This window comes from Puma concolor, chromosome C1 (genome assembly GCF_028749965.1).
Source record: "Puma concolor isolate L17-30 chromosome C1, mPumCon1.1.hap2, whole genome shotgun sequence".
NCBI lineage: Eukaryota > Metazoa > Chordata > Mammalia > Carnivora > Felidae > Puma > Puma concolor.
The window spans coordinates 162,932,638-162,947,699 of record NC_141674.1 but is presented as its reverse complement, the minus strand read 5'-3'; the positions used below and the strand labels follow the sequence as shown (position 1 = coordinate 162,947,699).

Below are 15,062 nucleotides of genomic sequence, written 5' to 3'. Positions count from 1 at the left end.
AATGATGCATCAGTGGTCCTGACTTTCATATCCTTACTCAAAATAGTAAGCTTTTCTTCAATAGTAGAGTTTGAAAATTAAATTCAAAATATCGCTTATTTGAAAGGGAGACACTTTTGCATGGCTGGTGGGAATGCAAACTGGTGCAGCCACTCTGGAAAATAGTATGGAGATTCCTCAAAAAGTTAAAAACAGAACTACCCTATGATCCAGCAATCGCACTACTAGGTATTTATCCAAAGGATACAAAAATGCTGATTTGAAGGGACACATGCACCCCAATGTTTATAGCAGCGCTATCAGCAATAGCCAAATTATGGAAAGAGTCCAAGTGTTCACTGACTAATGAAGGGATAAACAAGATGTGGTGTATATATACAATGGAATATTGCTCAGTGATCAAAAAGAAGGAAATAACGTGGCTAGAACATGAATAAAGTACATTATGCTAAGCAAAATAAGTCAGTCAGAGAAAAACAAATGTATGATTTCACTTATGTGGAATTTAAGAAACAAAACAGATGAACATAGAGGAAAGGAAGGAAAAATAAAATAAGATAAAAAGAGAGAGGGAGGCAAACCATAAGAGACCCTTAAATACAGAGAACAAGCTGAAGGTTGCTGGAGGATGCTGGGTGAGGGGATGGGCTAAATGGGTGATGGGCATTAAGGAGGGCACTTGCTGGAATGAGCCAGGGGTATTGTATGTAAGTGATGAATCACTGAATTCTACTCCTGAAACCAATACTATGCTATATGTTAACTTGAATTTAAATTAAAAAAACAAAAACAAAAACAAAATCACTCATTTTATTTTTTTTCAACGTTTATTTATTTTTTGGGACAGAGAGAGACAGAGCATGAACGGGGGAGGGGCAGAGAGAGAGGGAGACACAGAATCGGAAACAGGCTCCAGGCTCTGAGCCATCAGCCCAGAGCCTGACACGGGGCTCGAACTCACGGACCGTGAGATCGTGACCTGGCTGAAGTCGGACGCTTAACCGACTGCGCCACCCAGGCGCCCCTCATTTGATTTTATACTTCCACTTCCTATAATACAGCCTAAGAAAATAATTCTAAAAATAGAAAAAGCTCCATGCTTAAAGATTTGACGCAGCATTATGCATAGCTGAAAATTTTTAAATAACTAAAATGTCCGATGATATCTGAGGATGTAATCTTGAGTATATCAGCTGTATGGAATTGTATGTGGGTCTTTTTGCATGTCAGAGTCACATAACTGGGACATACTCTGACCCAGTGTGAAGATCACTGTACCTGGATCATTTCTTCAGGGATGCCTAAAAATGTACAGTATTATCTTTTCTATTTTGAGGTAGCAAAAAGTGGTATTTTGATATCTATAACCACTTCTCTCTCCTGTAACTTATTCTCACGTTAGTTCTGAAAGTATGATCAAATAAGTCTACATATTAAAAAGAATGCCTGGAAATTTTGCCAAATGTCAACATATTATAAAGTCAATTGTGTGGTTGACCAGAGAAAAGGGCATACAGCAAACAAACAGACAGAAAACTCCCTGTTCTCAAATTGTTTATGCTCTTGTGAAGCTAGCACGCTAGAAAAAATTTTGAAAACCTCATTGAAGCCTACTTTAAAATATAGTATAAATCAAGTGCATAAACCCTGAGGGGTTTTAGCATAAAAGGGGCTAAACCAAGTCAGGTGGTACTAATCAAGGTCAGCACACCGGAGCCAGGAACGGGTCAGGACCCACACAGAGCCTGCTGCAGTGTTTCTGCAAAGTTTTAAGGGGCATGAACAATGTATAGTCACTGATCCAGTTGGTGGCATATTTGCTCCCTTCATAATCTGCTTCCTATATAAGCTGTTACTGAGGAAAACAAATGCAGACACATCGAGTCTGTGAACAGATGGTGCTTCTGTATGATGAAGAAAAAATGAGGGTGAGAGGGACAGCAAGTTTAGAAAAGATGGCTCTCTCCCCTGCACTCCCCACCATTGTCTGCTGGTTTCCTCCTGGCCCTCCTCCTGCTAGCCCCAGCTCTCTCTTCAGCTCCTCCCACCTTTGTTAGGATGAAAGAGGTTACAGGTTAGAGAGACAGAAGATGATGCTTAATCCTAAATCCCCTTTGTGCATTTTAGTTGAGCCCTTGTCTTCCAAAGTAAAATAAAAAGGCTAAGGCAGCTGTAAAATGGCAGCGAGGCCGTACACAAAGAGCACGGGGCATATGGTGACCTTCCTTTTTCCGAGACGGGTTGAGCCTCCGTTGTCATGCTAGGGGGTTGTTCTTAAATGTCATTTGGAGGCTATTGTTTGTCTGAGGCCCAGAAGAATGTGACCGTCTTGCTGAGCTGGAGGGAAAAAGAATCCAAAAAGGGTTTATGGAAATGCCTGGAAATTTTGCCAAAATGTCAGTGTACTAATTGTCTGCCGTATTACATCTAAGGCAGCTCCATCTCTGTGTATGGGTTTGAAAGTGTATGTGTACTTTGTTATTGTCCTTTGGTTCTTTTTGCCTTGTTTTGGATCAAGATTCTATAGTATTACAGCAAAGGTGGTGTGGTGTGTGTTACAATGAAGTGTTACACTATAGTGACAGTGACCACCCTAATCAGATTTTCCAGAGTTGTTCTTATTTCTATGTGTCTATTTAGTACTCTCCTACTTGTCAGATCATGTTTGTCCATGTGTTTAATTCCAAAAATAAATTACTATTGGTCCCCTATTTATTATGAAAACATGTACACGATAGGCATGAATAAATACTGAAGGAAGGAAGGAAGGAAGGAAGGAAGGAAGGAAGGAAGGAAGGAAAGAAAGAAGATAATGAACAAATGAATGAATGAAAGTGCTATGCTAGGAGATGTCCAGAAACTTAGACTTCAGTTCTTTTTTTTTTTTTTAAGTTTATTGGTTTATTTTGAGAGAGAGAGAGCGAGTGCGCACGCCAGGGAGGGACAGAGAGAGAGGGTGAGAAAGAGAATCCCAAGCAGGCCTGGGGCTGTCAGCACAGAGTCCAATGTGGGTCTCAAACCAATGAGCCGTGAGATCATGACCTGAGCCAAGATAAAGAGCTGGACAATCGTGACCTGAGATCAAGAGTTGGGCACTTAACTGACTGAGCCACCCAGGTGCCCCACTTAGACTTCAGTTCTAACTTCACCACTATTTGTGTGGCACTTGACCAGGAGAAGTAACCTCCTAGGTCTTTGGTTTCTTCATCTAGCAAACGTCCAGACACATCTCATTTATTTCTGAGATCCATCCAGACCCCAAGAACCTATATTCTAATAAAAGATGGCTTCATCCTTCATTTTTAAGCCCTTTTTCTTGGTTCCTGGTCTGATGACTTAATTGTGACTAATCAGATTTACTGGTCCTCGACCAAACATGGGCAATGACATTTAAGTTTCTCTATCCTAAGGTAGGTGGAGAGCCCAGGACTGGTAGTCACTAAAAGAACAACCTATCACGGGGGGAATATACACGGAAACAAGATCATTTAGGCCTACTGTATTTCTTTAAGGAGAAAATGAGTATAAGCTTTAGGGCAGAGGGAATATCAAGTGTAGAGGCAAAAATTAAAGGAAACTTAGTCAAGAATTTTAATAGATGATTTAAGAATAATATACTAAGTGAACTGAAAGACGTAAAAGTGAAATATGAGCAATTTGGGGCTTGTGTGGGGCTGTTCCATAATGAAGACAAGACATCTGAACATACAGCCAAAGAAAGAATGCCTTGGACTTAGCTGCACGCACTCAAAATGTGGTCCAAGTTATAAGAGAAGACATGAGGGGTATTTTTGAAAATCATTTTTATTCTGATATTTAATGTTGCTACAAAGAATGTTGTAATCTAATGCAGTAGCTAAGTGAAAGCTGATAAAAATATAAGAAATGCATCCCTTCAGAGCCCAGGGTCTCTAAGGGGCCCTCCAAGCTGGAGTAAGGTGAGAAATCCTAAGCAAAAGAGCTAGCAACTTCTCCTTCAACACCCGTACCCCTCAGCAGGCTGGAGGAGGAGGAGGAGGGGGAGCGGGAGGGGGAGGGGGAAATGTGGGGAAGAACTCTGTGTCTGTGCATGTTTGGGGGTTCATCTCCCAGGGAGACCCCACAGTACTACCATACATACTGCAGAACACCACCACTGAACAAGCAGTGTGTGCTGTTCGCTACATTAGCAATAGAATTAATGTTTTAGTTAACTGATTCCATTTTTACCCGATGCTTTTTACTGATCGAACAGGGAGATAAAGGGATCTGTTTTTAGAACTGATAATTTTTTAAAAGAAAGAGAATGAGCGGCTGAGTGCCAGTGTCACAGAACTACCCAATCAGTGGGAGATGGCAGAGGTAGAGGAGACACTGAAGCCACTTCAGAGAAAGAAAGGAGTACATGGAATCATGGTGGTGAGGACAGGCCTTCCCATCAAGAGCACCATGGACAATCCCACCACCGCACAGTATGCCAACTTCATGCACAACCTCACCTAAATGCCCGGAGCACCATGCATGAAATTGACCCCCAGAATGACCTCAACTTCCTTTGAATTTGCCCCAAGAAAAATGAAATTATGGTTATACCAGATTAAGATGATTTCCTGAGTGTGATTCAGAATCCAACTGAATCCACGCTCTTGGCTTCCTGCATCATTCCTTAATTGAATAGCCTCCAAGAATTATAATATTAATCATGTCAACAAACTCACAGGTGAAAACCACCTTTAGAGCCTACTTCGACAAATCCAGTGACCAAAGTCATCAAAGTCATCCCTCTGCTGGCCAATCACCCTGAGTTCTTGGGAGGGCCTTCTTTCTTCGCCTCCAGATCCTGAAGCAAGAGCTCTGAGCAGCCCACACCGTGCTTCCTTCTGTTCAATTTGTCACCCTTGGAAAAGGCTGTTTTTCTTTAACTAAAAATAACTGAAATGCTAAAAAGGAGAGAAAGAATGATAAAGAAAGAAAAGAAGAAAGGAAAATGGGGAGGAAAGAAGAGGCGAGGGAGGAAAGGAAGAAAATGTGCAGCAACCCTTCTGTACCCAAAGTCAAAGATCTTGCTGCTGTCCAAGTCCAGGCTCAGAGTGTCGTTTCTTGCTAAAATCCTAGCCTTTGGCCCTGGCCAGGAATGTAAACTGCTGGTCAACAGGATAAAACTCTGAACCTGTCTCCAGTATCTACCGAAGTTCCCAGCAGCATCCAGAGACAAAAAACAAAACAACTGAAGTTTTTGCATGGCCCTGAAGCAAGGAGAAGAAACTGTCAGCTGCTCTCCACTCCCTACTGCCTGTGTCCTGTGAGCCCCCTCCTTGCTTAGGAACACTCAATTGAGAGTGAAAATTTTTTTCTAAACATAGGCTATCCACATTAGATTTTGCACAATTTTACTAGCTTTGCCATCGATCAAAGTACCTATTCCGTCTAAAATAATAATAATAATGATAATAATAATGATAATGATAATAATAGTAATATCTATCATATATTGAGCACTTATCATGTGCTAGGTTGTGTTCCAAGCACTTTTCATGTATTAACTTATTTAATCCTCACAGGAACCCCACTGGGAAGTTACCAAATACTGGTCCCATTTGCAGATGAAGAAATTGAGGCAGATGAGGTAAAGATGTTTACTGAGGTCATGTGACCAGGATCAACTACAGGCATTCTGGCTGCAGTGTCCATTTTCCTAATCCTGATACTGTGTGATATTAAAAGCTTTTTTGTGGGAATTAAGCCTCCTTATTTTCACTTAACTTCCTCCTTGTTAAACCATACGTAATGCTTTAGCTTTTGTTTCTTCAATGAAATCTGGAATCAGAATCAGGTAAAAAATACATATATAATATAGATCTACACATATATGTATGTATATGTATATTGAAACAGAGTAGTTCAAAGAGATTGAAGTCTGAGAAAGCTTTGGAAGCATATTTGTTCATTTTAGAAGATTTTCAGCAAAAATGCCAGTGCTTTTAATCTCTGCTCCCATATGTTTAAAATAAAAAGCTTTCATTAGAGCAAGTCATTGAACTAAGATGTAATTTTAAAAAGAAAGAAAGAAAAGAAAGGGAAAGGAAAGGAAAGAAGAAAAAGAAAAAAAGAAAGAAAAAAAGAAAGAAAGAAAGAAAGAAAGAAAGAAAGAAAGAAAGAAAGAAGAAAGAAAAGAAAGGGAAAGGAAAGAAGAAAAAAAGAAGCAAAGGAAGGAAGGAAGGAAGGAAGGAAGGAAGGAAGGAAGGAAGGAAGGAAGGAAGGAAAGAGTCCTGAAAATGACCCAGAGTCACTGTCTTCCAAGAAAATGATAAATAGGACCACAGATATAAACAGTTTTAAAAATCTAAAAAAATATGTGTTTGGGTTTAGTTTGGATATTTTTTACATGTACCTCTAATCAATAAGGATGGCCACTGTTACCATTTTGGAGCACTTCCTCCAATAAGCATTAATATTTCTAACCACAATCAATGCTTACATCATTTAACTCTTATATGGGGGTTTGGGGGGAATTTTTGTGCCTTAGAAAGGGCCCACATAGCCTTGGGGAAAGAAATGGTATTAATGTGTTAAAAGAAAGCACTCGTGGCACCAAAAAACCCACAAAAAAGTTCCATGAAGAGGTTGGTTCTGCTTTCAATAAAAGTCTATGTTTAATACCATTGAGCGTTTACTACTTCTCATCCACAGAATGGACTCTTGCAGCATCAGAACAACTTGCCAGGTGAATAGCTAGATTCTAGTTATTAAAACAAAGATCCAGGGCTGGCTCAGTTGGTAGAGCATGCAACTCTGAATCGCAGGGTCATGAGTTCAAGTCTCATGTGGAGCATGGAGCCTACTAAAAAACAACAATGACACAGATCCAATCAAATAAGAGTTTTGAGATTATGAAAATGAATAAAAGAAATTAATGATTGGAAATGTCTACGTTTTAAACTTTAACCCAATTTTTTACCCCATTGTCAAAGACATAGTTTCATTTGACCATTTCCTTTCTTGAGTTCCTTGGATAGGTTTGGTACAATACAACCACTACTAGAACATAGCTCAATGACCTTTAAAACATTAAGATGCGGGGCGCCTGGGTGGCTCAGTCGGTTGGGCGGCCGACTTCGGCTCAGGTCATGATCTTGCGGTCCGTGAGTTCGAGTCCTGCGTCGGGCTCTGTGCTGACAGCTCAGAGCCTGGAGCCTGTTTCAGATTCTGTGTCTCCCTCTCTCTGACCCTCCCCCGTTCATGCTCTGTCTCTGTCTCAAAAATAAATAAATGTAAAAAAAAAATTAAAAAAAAAATAAAATAAAACATTAAGATGCTTGCTGAATTGGAAAAAAAATAAAGAGAGGCCAGATTTTCAACTGTAGTCCAAAATCTCCCTGTGGAATGTCTAATGCATGAGGAGTTTATAGAAAAGATTGATAATTGTGTTCAAGGGCATCCACATTTTCTTATCTGTCCCCCAACACAGATTGTGTGATACTTGTCAGTTGTGACCTTATGTAGCTCAGGTAAACGTATGTAACTTATAGTGGAGTTGTAATTTTGTGGGCAGTATGGTGTGACCCAGTGGTTCTTAACCCTAGCTGCTTAGTAGAATCACTGGGTGAGTTTCTTGAAAACGCTAATGCCCTGGCCCTAGCCCAGACCAATTTCTTGAGTATCTCTAGGTGTAGAATAGGGGCACTGGTGTATTTTCAACTCCCAGAGAATAGTATTATGCAGCAAGGCTTGAAGCATACTAGTACAGAGAAACCACACAGGCTTTGGAGTCAACTAACACTGAGCTCAGAGACTGGCATTGTCCCTGATTGATTGTGCAAATTTGAATCTTGTTTCATTGTCTGGAAAAGGGAGATGATAATCCCTGCTTCCATAAAGCCACTGTAACTATTAGATGAGAAAGTATGTGGAACATGCTTGGTAAAGAGTAAATACCTATTAGTGCCAAGTTATTTTCCTATGTATCTTCATTTTTTTAAAAAAATTATTTAAATTTTTAAAATTTATTTTAAAATTACTTATTTCAGCAATCTCTACACTCAATGTGGGGCTCAAACTCACTACCCAAAGATCAAGTTGCATGCTCTTCTGACTGGGCCAGCCAGGTACCCCTATCTTCGATTGTTTTATTACTCTATAATGTAATTTTGCTAAATTATTTCCAGAAAGTAGCTCAAATATCCAACGTCTTTTCATTCTGTCCCAAGGAATTGCCTTTGCGAAGCTATGGAGTCCCTGGCTAAGGAGCTTGTCTGCTGGGACTGTGCAAGAACAAGCCAAGTGTGAATGCCACGTTTTGAGCAACAAGTCCATATCCATTGCCTCGACATCAGAAGAACAGAAAGGTCTTCCTGTTATCTGTATCTGATCAGATCTAACATGTAGATTCTTCTCCCTTTAGGAAATGACTCAAAGCAGTCCAGAGTGTGCCTGCAAATGCTCCCTGTTCAATGACTTGCTGAATAATAAGGGTTCTGGTATCCCTTCCCAGTGATACCCTACGAATGTGGGCTGCAAGGGGAATCTAACCCTAGGAACTTTCTTTAAAATAAGATAGACAAGGTGGCATTAAGACCACAAGAGATCTCATCTTAATGACCTTGAGATGCCCCATGAGCTAGCTTTGTGACGAGGCACAGAGGAAGTAGATATTGTTGGATACATCAGAGGTCGTCGTTACATGTGGACCTTGCAAGGACAGCAGCTGTGCTTTCCTGACAGTCTGACTCCAGCATGGGGTGGGTGGGGGAGAAGTAGCTAGGCTTTTTCCCCGGCAGTGCCCTTTTCCCATCTCCAATTCAAGCCTTAAACAGTTGAGACTTCCCACCCCACTCAACATTCTGGAAAGGACCAGGAATTTTGTTGACTTCTGTGTTCACTTCAGAAAGAGAGAATTATTTATATTTTTGTTATCATATTTCAATGACCTAAGTTAAACCCTATCCTCTCTTCCTTAGTATTATTTTGCCATGAAGCAATATATGCATTTTGGGGTTCAAGTTTGGATTCTCACCAGTTAGAAAAAGCTCATAATGTATTCGTTGAGTCAAAGACCGGAAACTTTAGTACCAACAGCCATGGCAACTGCATCAAAAGAAGGCCACTGGAATCTATCTACTTCAAATACGTCCACATTTCTTGTCACATCTGCGGTGCATTGCAGGGCTGAAATCTGTAGCTTTTCAACATAATATGTGTCTAGATCAAACAATATTAAATAATCATTAAAATCTGCTTTGTCCTTCTTGAAGAGCTGCTCATAGCTTCCCATTGTGCTATGTGTATTAAGAGAACGCTGGATGTTATATAAAATGTGAATTGCAACTGTCTTGTGTGGTAGACAGTTTACTAAAGTATTATCCAGAACACATGCTATCTGATTTACTAACTTATTATCCATTAAAAAAATCCTTGGGTAAATAAATGTGTAACTAAAAGAATTGTTACTCTGTATAATCAGATGAATGGATACAAACAGGGAAGATTGCTGTCATTATGCTGTATATTGTGCTAAACAGATGCACATGATTTTTTTCAGATAGTGTGCTATATCAAACTGCTTCCTTCCGTCTAGGCTTTGCTTTTATCAATAAGATGTTTCGTATTTCAAATCAATCGCTGCTCTCTGAGAAGTCCATTTCTGTCCCCACTCTCCTTCTCCCACCCTGCTGCCTTTCCACCATGCGCCAGATCGTTCAGTCACTGGGGTTGGCACAGAAGAGAAATGGCTAGAAACACTGGGTCTCTAATGTGTTGTTAGCACTGAGTCTGCCCTTACCCCAAGGAGTATATCACAGTACAGGACATGTCGTTGGAAGTTTGTTAGTTGCCCCACACAACTGTTCCAATAGTTAACAGGCTAAACCACATTAACATCATTTGTGTTTTGGATTCTTTAGTAGGTCACAAGGGTGGAGCTGTACTGATTTACCTATTTTTCATTCATTCTCCCACTGGCACACCTATTTCAGGGAACTGGTAAGATTTCTTTTTTTTTGTATTAAAGTTTATTTATTTTTGAGAGAGAGAGGATGCATGCACACGAAGAGGGGCAGAGGGAGGGAGAGAGAGAGACAGAGAAAGACAGAGAAAGAGAAAGAGAGAGAGAGAGAGAGGGAGGGAGAGAGAGGGAATCCCAAGCAGGCTCTGTGCTGTCAGAGCAGAGCCCGATGCAGGGCTCGAACTCACAAACCGTGAGATTATGTGTGACCTGAGCCAAAATCAAGTCAGACACTTAACCAACTGAGCCACCCAGGCACCCTGGGAATTAGTAAGATATTTAAAAGCAGGCAGTAGTCATGGGTATAGACAATGGTCTTTCCCTTTCATGCATCCCTTCATCCCATCCCATCCACCCATCCCATCCACATAAGAAAACTCCGTGGATACCTAAAGCATCAGGTAGGATGCTAGGAATGAAAGGCCCTCAGAGACTTGCTAACAAGGCCCCAATTATAATATGGAATAATAAATGAGATGTTCATGCATGAGCTGCCATTGGAGCACAGAGGATGGGCACCTGACCCAACTACTGCACTCATCGCTGCTGGCACCAGGGAAGCAGGTGACGATTAAACTGAAACAGTGGGGATACCAGGATAAATTTCAGAGTTTGGATTTGGCAAAGTGGGTAAAATGTGGAAGCACTTATTAAGATAAACAAATAAAGAGGATATGGTATCTGCCTAGTCCTTGGCCATTTGCCCTACCAAACACTCTTATTTTAAAGCAGTTTTATTCTGATATAATTCACTTACCATTCAATTCATCCATTTAAAGTGTTCACTTCAGGGGCGCCCGGGTGGCTCAGCTGACTGAGTGTCCAACTCTTGGTTTCAGCTCAGGTCATGACCCCAGGGTCATGAGACTGAGCCCCACATTGGGCTCTGCGCTTGGCCTGATGAGAAAGAGTCTCTTTCTCTCCCTCTCTCTGCCCTTCCCCTGCTCATGGTCTCTTTCTCAAAATAACAATAAACATTCAAAAAAGAAAAAGAAGAATTAAAAAAATAAAGCATGGGGGCGCCTGGGTGGCTCAGTCGGTTAAGCGTCCGACTTCAGCTCAGGTCACGATCTCGCGGTCTGCGAGTTCGAGCCCCGCGTCGGGCTCTGGGCTGATGGCTCAGAGCCTGGAGCCTGCTTCCAGTTCTGTGTCTCCCTCTCTCTCTGCCCCTCCCCCGTTCATGCTGTGTCTCTCTCTGTTTCAAAAATAAATAAACGTTAAAAATAAATAAATAAATAAAGCATACACTTCAATGTCTTTTAGTATATCCATGGAATTTTGCAACCATTACCACAATCAATTTTAGAACATTTTCATCACCCCAACACCACACCCCTTAGCTGTCATCCTCTAATCCCATGCGCTTACCACCCAGCCTTAGGCAGCTACTAATGTCCTGTTTCTATAGATTTGCCTATTCTGGACATTTCACATAAATGGAATCACCCAATATGAAATCCTTTACAACTTTCTCATTTAGCATAGAACATTTGGGTTGTGCAAACACATCTGAGGGAAGGCAGCCCAGGGGTCCCACCCTTGGCCACAGCTGACTGGATTGGATCTGATCCAATGACAGGCAATCCATATGCTGGTCAACAACTAGGAAGGTGGCCTGGCAAGAAAAGATGTGCCCGAGAGTCATATTCTCTCAAGTTTGAACTGCAAAAATACTGAGAGAATGATTCAGTGGGATTCAGTGGGAGCATTCAGTGGGAGCTAAAGCTGGCAGAATGCACAGAGACCCCATAAGCTGGAGTTGGGCTTTGAAGGGTCAAGGCAAGCCAGGGTTATGCAGGAGACACTGTGGGAAAGATGAGGAAGAGGGAAGTTAATAGAGGTTATGAGGTTAAAAAAAAAAAAAAAAAAAAAAAAGACACACAGCCTGTAGGGTGGACCAGCCACACAGTTGCAAGTACAAAGTAGGGCAGAGTGTGGAGGATAGGTGAGTGAGGTTAGCAATGGTAAGCAGGCAGAAAGCATGCTGGGTCCTGTTAACGTTAATGTTCTAAGAACTGCTCTGGGGTCCCACTTTTCCTGATCGACTATGGTTTCTTTTCCCTTGAGGCCTGGCTTTGTTTTTTGTTTTTCCAGCCTTAACAGGTTTTCTCACATGTGTATCCTTACAACAAAACCACCGTTACTTGAAATGATTAAAATGAAAAGCAACTAAGCAGGATGAGGGAATAACGAATTCAATCCAGGACACGCTATGTATGAGGTGTGGGGTTCCAAGCTGAGTAGGTGTTGATATAAATGCACCTGCAGGAAGGAGATCGGGGCTGTGAAAGGGATTTGTGAGTTATCGGTGCAGACAGAACCCTCAGATACAGTAAGATGAGGGTGAACACAGAAAGAGAAGCCTACAAAGGGGAATAAGAAGGGACAGCCACAGAGATGGGCAAAGAACCAGGAGAAGTGATTGGGGACCAAAGCCATAACTCTGGTGTCACCGTGTTCCAGCAGAAGTACCAGCAACCTCTATAGGGTGACTACTTCATTTATTTCCTCCACATGCTTAGGAAAGCAAACGGATTCCTCACTCTCAACTCTGATTTCCAATTAACTCAATGAACATTTACTGAGAACTGACTTATGTAAAGCACTATACTGCAGGAAATATCTACATGGCAGGGCTGGCGGGACATGATTAAGTCCCTAGGCTCAAGGGAAAAGGCAGAAGGACCTAGTGCTTATTGTGAGCTGACCGTGGGTAGCGAAGCACCATGCTCAACCCTTGTTTATCTTGTTTAAACCTCTCGACAACCAATGAAGAAACTGAACAATCACGAGTCAAAAACAGACAAAACATGGCTTTTAATCCAAGCAGCACCAGTTAGTGATGGTGAAACCTTGCTCTAAGACTCCATTGCAGAACAGGGTAAAGTACATGCCTCTGGGTCTGTTATGAGTATTACATGAGTGCCATAGATTGAATGTCTGTGTCCCACGAGCCCCCACCCCTGCCCCCCGCCGCCAAATTCACATGTTAAAACCTACCCCCACCCCAGTGTGATGGTTTTTGGAGGTGGGGCCTTTGGGAGGTGATTGGGAGCCTCCATGAAATGGATTGTGTCCTTATAAAAGAAACCCCAGAGAGCTCCCTCACCCCTTCTACCATGTGAGGACACAGAGAGGGTGGCCATCTATGAACAGGAAATAAGGTCTCACCAGAACTGAAATCTGCTAATACCTTGATCTCAGACTTCCCAGCCTCCAGAGCCGTGAGAAATAAATGTCTGCTGTTTATAAAGCACTTAGTCTCTGGTATTTGTGACCCGAATGGATTAAGACAATGAGATAATATGTGTGTGCAAATCCTCACACCTAGAAAGTACTGAATACAGGGGAGCCGTTCCTGTCATTGTCACCATGTCCACTTGCTTGTGAGAGGAAGACCTACTTTTAGTCCCAGGTGTTTAGAATGAATACCTGTCCACTACCGCCCATGACAGGCTATGAGGATGAGGGATGGATCTGCCAAGAATCCCACGATTCAAGGCAAAACACAGGCGGGGGGGGGGGGGGGGGCGGTCAGAAAAACTTGGTTCTGGCCCTGCCACTCTTCTGCACTCTGTACAGGTCACCTGTCCTCGGCTTCTCCACCACCTCCCCGACTTCATCTGCTTGTTTTACAGCTCGACTGACACTGTGCATGAAAACATTTTGTTGACTTTAAAAATGCTATGCAAAGGTTACTGGGAAAGACCAGTCAAGTCAGGCTTGGTGAAGGACTTTCGGATGTCCGAGATCCCTTTTTCAGGCAAGCGCACACTTGGGAAGGGTCCACTGTGAGCACTTATCAGTGCCTTACTTAGGCAGTGACCTTGAAGTGGGGAAGTGACCTTGAAGTAGGGAACAGCTAAGTTTTAAGGCTCCAGTATAGGCAGAGGAAGAGGCTCCAGGAGACACGAGGATGCCAGGAAGAGAGGTGTGAGGGGGAAAGAGACACACAACCACAACCACATCACTAATTTCCCTGCAGGTCTCTCTGAAGGAGCCCAGATGCCATGGCCCCACAAATCCTCTTTTGGGCCACCTGGGGTGTTGGTGCCATCTGTGGCTACATTGATCTGACTGAAACCCTCATAATTAGCCATAAACCAGTAAAACAGAAAGCTAGGGGAAAGACCACATCAGTGGAAGTTGCCTTTGGAGATGAATTCAGACCACCCAGAAAGGCACTTACTTCTGTGAAGTTTAACAAATCCTAGTGCACAACATTATCAATAACAAATAGATGTAAACTCCAAATCAGACCCTCTAATTCTGAAACCAACAACTGAAACAGACAGCAAACATGACAGACAGTTATGAGCACGTGCTGCACAACAGACACCATTGGCTTAAAAACAGATTTTACTACTCTGAGGTGCAGAGAACTGTCATCAGAAGGATTCTCCAGATTCTGTTGTGATTCGCTATTATTTGGTGAACTGCATTTAGGGCAGCTCCCTGGGCAAGGAAAAGAGTGTTAGGATGTAGCCCCTGCTCTCATGAAGCTTACTTCCTAGTTAGGGATTCATAGGAAACCAGAGCAACAAGGCAGGATATAATGAGTGCTCAATTGTGTGACCCCAACCGTAACAGTTTGGCATTTGGCAGGTATCAGTGAAAGCTGGAAATATCAGAAAAATCTCCAGAGAGGTGCCAGAATTTGGGCCAGAGCTCAGAAGGGAAGACTCTTCACTTAATGGGAATAAGCACCTGGCACATAGAAGGTGCTTAACCAGTATTTGCTGGATTTGTTCAACACTGTTGAACAAGCACATGCAGGCGGGCATGAGCAAGGTGGATGTCCAGTAATGTCATACTGCAAAACTTCATTTCCCTTCTTCCTTCTGATGCACCTGGATCAATATCCCCCAGGAAAGGTATTCAAGGTCATATGATACCATTTCCACTCCCAAGTAAAGGAGAGGCAAGGGTTTGGGGAATGAGCAGAAAGGTCCTTTTAGCACAGAGGACCCAAACATTCCAATCACCGCCTCTTACAGCTCCTTAGAAATAAACCTTCAGGTGTACGCTTTCCAACTTGAACCACTTCATTAATGTCGGTCCCTAACTCCCACGGGCAGGTGCT

The 15,062-nt window shown here is 42.2% G+C and overlaps 1 non-coding gene and 1 pseudogene across 1 annotated transcript; both read left to right on the top strand.

Moving 5' to 3' along the window:
- Positions 1-4,332: 4,332 nt before the first annotated feature.
- On the top strand, positions 4,333-4,649 carry LOC112866229 (dynein light chain roadblock-type 1-like; annotated as a pseudogene).
- A 2,088-nt stretch (positions 4,650-6,737) lies between these two features.
- TRNAQ-CUG (transfer RNA glutamine (anticodon CUG)) lies at positions 6,738-6,809 on the top strand. The gene has a single exon. It is a non-coding gene; the product is annotated as a tRNA-Gln (tRNA).
- The last annotated feature ends 8,253 nt before the right edge of the window (positions 6,810-15,062 follow it).